Consider the following 7,566-nt stretch of genomic DNA (forward strand, 5'->3'; position numbering starts at 1 on the left):
GAGTGACGTGACCGTCTGGTCCAAGTGAGAAGATTGTGAGTGACGTGACCGTCTGGTCCAAGTGAGAAGATTGTGAGTGACGTGACCGTCAGGTCCTAGTGAGAAGATTGTGAGTGACGTGACCGTCTGGTCCAAGTGAGAAGATTGTGAGTGACGTGGCCGTCAGGTTCTAGTGAGAAGATTGTGAGTGACGTGACCGCCTGGACCTAGTGAGAAGAGAATAAGGGCAAGACCACGTTAATGACGGACGACACAACAACAAAAATAGTCCGTGTCGTCCGCGGTAACAACCGACCACGTTAACAAGGGACAATTTCCACGACACCCTATCACCCGACATGGCGTGTACCAGCAGAAAAAAGTTCGAGGTTTTTGTTGTTGTTGTTTTTTTTGTTGTTGTTTTTGTTTTATTATGGTTGAGGAGGAGACAGAAGAGACAACGACTGGCGCTCATATGACCTTATGCAGTTGCAAGAGCCGTAAAACCTCTACTAAAACAAAACAGAGATAACGACAACACGCTAGAAATATGGCATTCACCCAATATTGAAACGGCGCGAGACTCTCGGTGAATTTCGTCATTAAATACCCACAATTTTTGGAAGACGATGAAAATTTCTTCAGCTATTTTCGAATGAAACCCAGTAGTTTCTATGAACTTTTTGAGAATTGCAGGGATGACCTGACGAAGTAAAGAACAAATTTTCATAAGCCTGTGTCACCAACAGAAAGACTCAGAGCTACTTTAATGTAAGCCTGCAAGCCAGTATCTGAGGAACATTGCCGCTGCTGCCGCTGCTGCTACTGTTACTATTTATAGACAACTAGTGGAAAAATAGAAGTAATTCTGAAGGGGACTAGATCTAGATCTAGTTGATGAGATATTTCCTTTGAATCGGACGGACAAAAAAAATTGAAAGCTGTTCTCTGGGAATCGAGTCGTCCGTGACGTGGAAAATTGTGTCGGTGTCAGCGTGGTATGGCAAAACGATTGTTATATTTGACCCCCTTCTTTGTTTTGCATTATCTACAAACTACCAATCGTTGTGCGTTTTGTCGTGTCATCCTTCCATAACGTGGTCTTACCCTTTGTGTCATGACCACCTGGTTCTACGTGCGGACGATGTGACCGCGACAGTCGCCCAGATATCATCACAATTTCCCTTCCAGAAGTCGGAGTAACCATTCATCAAGCACACTTTTATTGATTACGTCACGGCAGTCCAATATTGTGTAGATATACCAGATAGAAACAATGGCACGCCTCGGCACCCACAATGCAGCGGGCGACTTCCGTTTGCTACTAGTGCTAGTAAACATGGGACGACACAAGATGAGGGGGAGTGGGGGGGTGGGGTGGAGAGTGGGTAGTAGCACTAGCTCTATGGGACGGGAAAAGGGGAGGGGTGGTGGTTGTTAAAGAACGATGATTGTGATACGGGCGGGGTCCAAGACAAGGCTATTACTGTACATGGAAACTGGTTAGCTCGACATGTTTCCAATCTTTGCATCAGGTATTTCATTTGTATGCATTAAAAAAAATAATTTTTTTCTTTGGTTCCAGATCTTTTTCCTTTATATATATACTCTTTTCCAAAAGAAACGTGACACATTTACTAGGAACATAATACTGTTAAATCAAAACGGATAAGGATGATATTTATGCACAGTGCAGTGTGTTGGTTTTACTGTCCTCTGAATCAATTTTGACAACACAAATAAGTGAGTTCACTCACTTCTGTGTGTTTAGTATGATTTCATTTGTTAACTTTTTATTCTGTAAAGCATGAGTTTTTTTGTGTTGTCTTTGCTATCAATGTGTAGCTTATTTCAAAACATACAAAAGGTTTGTTACAAGTTTATGGAAACATTGTTTGCATTTGAACTGCGAGCTTCAGAAATCTAGAAAAATGTCGACTTTCAACCATGCCGCGTCTTAGTGAAGATGAGCGAGGGCGCGCTGTAGGGCATCTCGAAGCAGGTGTTCCCGTGGCGGACGTGGAAAGGATTTTTAACTGTAGCAGGGAAACCATCAACAGTCTGCAGACCAGGTACATGAACACAGGAAGTACAAGAGACCGGCCAAGATCAGGGAGGCGGCGGGTAACCACCCCGGCACAAGATCGGTATGCACCATCCACCTGAGGGACAGGTTCCAGTCTGCTTCGCATACAGTCAGAACCCTCTCGCAACACCAACCAGTGAGCACACAGACGTTTATTCGTCTCAGGTCCTTTTCACGGATGAGTCTAGATTTGTCCAAGGTCGCTTCTATGGTCGAATGCGGGTATATTGCCGTCGAAATGAAAGGTTTGCTGACCAGTGTGTACATGAAACCGCTAAACAGGGATATGGGCAGGTGATGGTCTGGGGCGGAATCACAACAGACCACAGGACGGCACTGGTACATGCTCCGACAGCATAGAATGGCGCCAACTACGTAGCCACCATCTTGCAGCCACATGTGGCACTGTTTGTGCAGAACCATCCAGGCTACACCTTACAACAGGCCAACGCTCGATCCCATCGTGCCAGGGTGACAAAAGTTTACCTTGCACAACAACAATTCGGTTTCATCCATCCCTGGCCAGCAGTATCACCCGACATGAACCCGATTGAACATGTGTGGGATATTCTCGGGCTTCAAATCCAAGAGGTGAACCCCGCTATCCAGAACAACGCTCAGTCGATTCAAAGCCTAACCATCACTTGGAACGCTCTCCCACATCAAATGTCCAACATCGTCAACTCTATGAGGCGCAGATGCCGCGCCGTCATTGCTACAGGCAGGGTGGTCACATACGATACTAATCCTCCCGAACTTTCAGACATTACCTGAAATGCTTTTGATTTGACCAGTACCAGTGTGCTTCGCTATCATATGCTTCGAAAACTAATTTAGGATGACTATGTCAATGTAAAGTTTCTTGTTGAAAAAATGCACATTTCCTGATTTTTAAAGATTTGGACCCTATCATTTCAGGTGGGGCTTGAAGCACCAGGTGTGTATTATGTGCACTAAAATACAGGTTTTCAAATTCAGAAATGCTTCTTCTTTTTAGGTGTAAAATTTTGTCCCTGTGTCTGCAACGGTTTGTTTTTATCTAACACCATTCTTTATGAGTATAAATAACATTTAAAAAATAAAAATAAATGTGGAGCTGAACAGCCAGCACAGACCGGGTACCTCACATTTTTTACTGAGAACCTTCTCGAGTAGGTCAAAGATCGTACATAACAACATAGTTCACTCAGCCAAAAAAGTATCTACGGTTTGCTTCAGATGGCGTGGCAGTCATTGTTTTGAAGCTCTCTTTCGTTTCTCTAGAAGAAGAATAGGAATAGCACAGTTTGTTAGTTTCACTTTTTTGTTTTTCACACAAGTAGGGTAACTCTGTCCGCGCTTTTTCGAAGAGGGCACCATCAAAATAATTCTGAGGACACGTTTTAATTGGCTCAAAGAGAGGAGTGAACAATCTTGTTATACAAGATCTTTGAGTATCTAAACGTAGAAAAAAATGCCCTGTTTCTTGGTGAACTCTGTCTGCGTTCCCAGGCATGATTCACTGGTTCGAGCTTAGTGGCACTTACAATACAGTTACAACATAGAAGTGCTGAAGACTAGCAGGTTACTAGAAAGAAACATACAAAGACAAAAAGGAGGAGAGATAAGGACTGTTGGAAAGGAAAAAGGGAGCATATTAGATCAGAGCACCCGCCAGCCATCCAGCCAGCCATGCTGGTGATGGTGATGAAGGTTCTGGTGCTACTGGTACTGTTGATAGTTCCGATGCTGCTGATGGTGCTGGTTATGATGATGGTTCTGATGGTACTGATACCTACTGATAATATTGATAGTTCAGATGGAGCTGATGGTGCTGGTTATGATGATGGTTCTGATGGTACTGATACCTACTGATAATATTGATAGTTCAGATGGAGCTGATGGTGCTGGTTATGATGATGGTTCTGATGGTACTGATACCTACTGATACTATTGATAGTTCAGATGGAGCTGATGGTGCTGGTTATGATGATGGTTCTGATGGTACTGATACCTACTGATACTATTGATAGTTCAGATGGAGCTGATGGTGCTGGTTATGATGATGGTTCTGATGGTACTGATACCTACTGATAATATTGATAGTTCAGATGGAGCTGATGGTGCTGGTTATGATGATGGTTCTGATGGTACTGATACCTACTGATAATATTGATAGTTCAGATGGAGCTGATGTTACTGATTATGCTGATAGTTCTGATGGTGTTGATTTTACCGATTATTTTGAAAATTCTGATGAAGCTGATATTACTGATAATGTTGATAGTTCTGATAGTGTCGATGGTGCTGGCTATGATGGTGGTGCTGATACTACTACTGATAATGTAGATAGTTCTGATGGTGTTAATGTTACTGACAATGTTTATAGTTTTGATGGTGTTGATGTTACTGACAGTGGTGATAGTTCTGATGGTGTTGATGTTACTGATAATGTTGATGGTCCTGATGGTGTCGTCTGATGGTGTTGATGGTGCTGACTCTGGTGAATTGTTGTCACGGTGCCGATGCTGCTCGTGTTGCTAATTATTTCAACAATTTATTCTATCCCCTGGCGATGGTTGTCAAAACAAGAAGGATGACATCACAAAGGAGGAAATTCAATTTTTCACATAGGGTGCATTAAGTGGAGCAAGGTGAGAAACAAAACATTTTCCGCAATTATAGTTATAGATCCCTCTCTTCAGACGCACCGTGTACATATTGAGAACAATGTACGCGATAAAAGACGAGGAGAAAAAAGCGACATAGCAGGCAAACAATGCAGGGTTCCCCCTTTCCGTCCGCAAGGACACATATTATTATTAAGATCGACCCCGTGGTAAAATAATCGAAGAGAAATCGGTTCAATAATTTACAATTCTCGGGTGGATGTTTTCATCGCAACCCCACGTCGCATGTCGTCAGTTCAAAGGCCGCTCTCAAAAATGAATAAAGGTGACCAAAAAAAAGGTCCGCCATAAAACGTCACAATGAGAAATTCAACAATTCTACCGCTGGGACAATTAGTGTGGGATTTGCGCAAACATGATAATTCAATAGGTGCTCAGCGGTGCAGGGATATTCCGTACAAAACACCGAATTAAACGCAGGACGAGCGCGTGATGTTATGGCCACATTTTTAAAAGAACACTTTACAGTTCGCTCTTCGTTCTTGTACAAAAACGTTACATGATTTGTCCATCATCGCCTTAATATTTTCCCAATTAGATTCTGAAATCTGAATTACTCCATTGTTCCCTCGTGGGATGTTATTGGCATGAAAACGTCAAAAACAAAAACATGGGCGTTCTTTCTGACAAGTCAACAAGAAATTATACTAAAACTTTAGCGGGAATTTTATTTGACGACAATAAATTCTCATTTCAGAGTTATTTTCAGTCATCCTCAGAGAAGTTGCAGCACTCTGTCTATCTCCAGTGAACTGAAAATTTAGACTTGTTAGACATTATCATTGCTCTTGGCCTGACTCTATCTCTTTTCCCATCCATTTTCTTTACGAAGGCCCCTACGTGTTTTCACTCCCCCGATGACAGAATTTAGATAATATGAGAGGCAGGATTCGATCCTGCATGCCAAGGCCAACCAGGGCTGAGAGAGAGAGAGAGAGAGAGAGAGAGAGAGAGAGAGAGAGAGAGAGAGAGACAACCTCTGCAGAAAGGTAAGGTCGAGACACTCGATGAAAATCTTCCCACTCGGTAATGGAACATGCTCTTCTTCGTGCGACGGCGAAGTACGTAAAAGCTGCATCAGTGAAGGCGGTGTCAAGACCCTTATGGCGGTACAAAAGATTGCAACTACTGTCTCTTTCTTATTAATTTTATTCTGTTTGTTTTAGTAAGGTTTTTCGGCACTCGCAACTGCATAAGGTCATATGAGCGCCAAGGGGTGGATGTCAACAGAGAAGTCCTTACAACGAATCAGACTTACTCTGCTCACTTCACTAGATTTAACAGCACACAGTCTGCTTCGACTATTAAGGCACCCCGGAGATAGCGGGTCACAAGAGTATGACAAACATACAAAAGAAGTAGAGGGAAAATGACGATAGTAAGGATTAGGAAAGAAAAAGCAGCAGTCCCATGTTGCAGTTCAGGCACAGTTATGAGCCTGACGTTGAGGAATCAGCTCATTTACAACTACAATTCTACTGTGCATATGTCCCCCCTTTGGGAATGGCCTAAAGAGACTTCAGTCAGTAGCTCCGGGGTGGCTGATTTTATTCGGAATCGTTGTTGACTGGTTTCACGAAGCAATGACGCATCCATCTCCCTTCTCATTCCACGAAATTTTAAGTTATCTTTTCATAACTTGTGTATTCCCCTGGGATTGAGATATATGAAGAAGACAATACATGTACTCAAATCAATTTGGAGGTATGCTGCTTCGACGCTTACAAATTGGGTCTTGCCGAAATTTTTTGAAATATATTATGACAAGATTAATACTGAAAATCTCAAGATTGCCACTGAAAATCTCAATGAAAAATGTACCCCACACGCGATCCGAGCTCATCTCCTTCGTCCTGGAGGCAAAAAACTCATTATTCTTAATGCTACAACAAAGGGCCATTGTTGTTTCGTGTTCAAGTCTTTAAAAGTTTAAGTTTACTTTTAGTAAACGTTTCACTACGTGTTACAACAGAGTAACAAACTCAAAAAAGAAGGAGGAGAGATAAAGACGATAGATGTTTGATAGGGAAAAAGGGTCAAACCACACCAGAGCACCCGCAAACCGCTCTCGGAAACTCCGAACACGCGTGTGGAGGTCACTGGGTGCCAACAAAGGATGGGAAGAACAGGAAATTCCCCTGTCGTTGAACCCCCGGGAGGTATTTGGTTTACAATGGCTTACTAACACACAGGCACACAAACACATAAACATACACAAACATACACAGCACATATAGACAGACAGACAGAAAGACAGACAAACATACATGACAAGGACAGACAAACAAACAGACTGACGCACACACACACAGAAACACACTACACAGACAGACAGACAGAGAGACAGACAGATAGACAGAGATCGACAAACAAACAGACTGACACACACACACTTGGAAACAAACCACAGACAGACAGACAGACAGACACACACACACAGACAAAGAGAAAGAGATATTTATAATTATGGAAGAACAGGCCATTTGAATAGAACCAAAGGGGTGGCCGATTACAGAGATGAAAACAAGAGAACTGGAAAGAAAGGAGAGAGAACTAGGTATAAGCGTTCAAACAGATATAGAGAGGTAAAGACAAAGGGAGGAATTACCATGAAAACAAAACGTAACAATCAAATGTATTGTCGGGTAGAAAACGAGCGGTGAATCAAATCAATAAAGCTTTTTCAACCCGTGGCTAAACAGGATGGCCGAATAATCGATTATTGAACTGCCTCAATTTTCAGTTGTACGGGCAGCAATTCTCGTTTTCCTGTTCTTTGATTTAGGAGAGGGCAGAGGGAAAGAGAGAGAGAGAGAGGGAGAGAGAGAGAGA

Source organism: Aplysia californica, unplaced genomic scaffold (assembly GCF_000002075.1).
Source record: "Aplysia californica isolate F4 #8 unplaced genomic scaffold, AplCal3.0 scaffold00003, whole genome shotgun sequence".
Lineage (NCBI taxonomy): Eukaryota > Metazoa > Mollusca > Gastropoda > Aplysiida > Aplysiidae > Aplysia > Aplysia californica.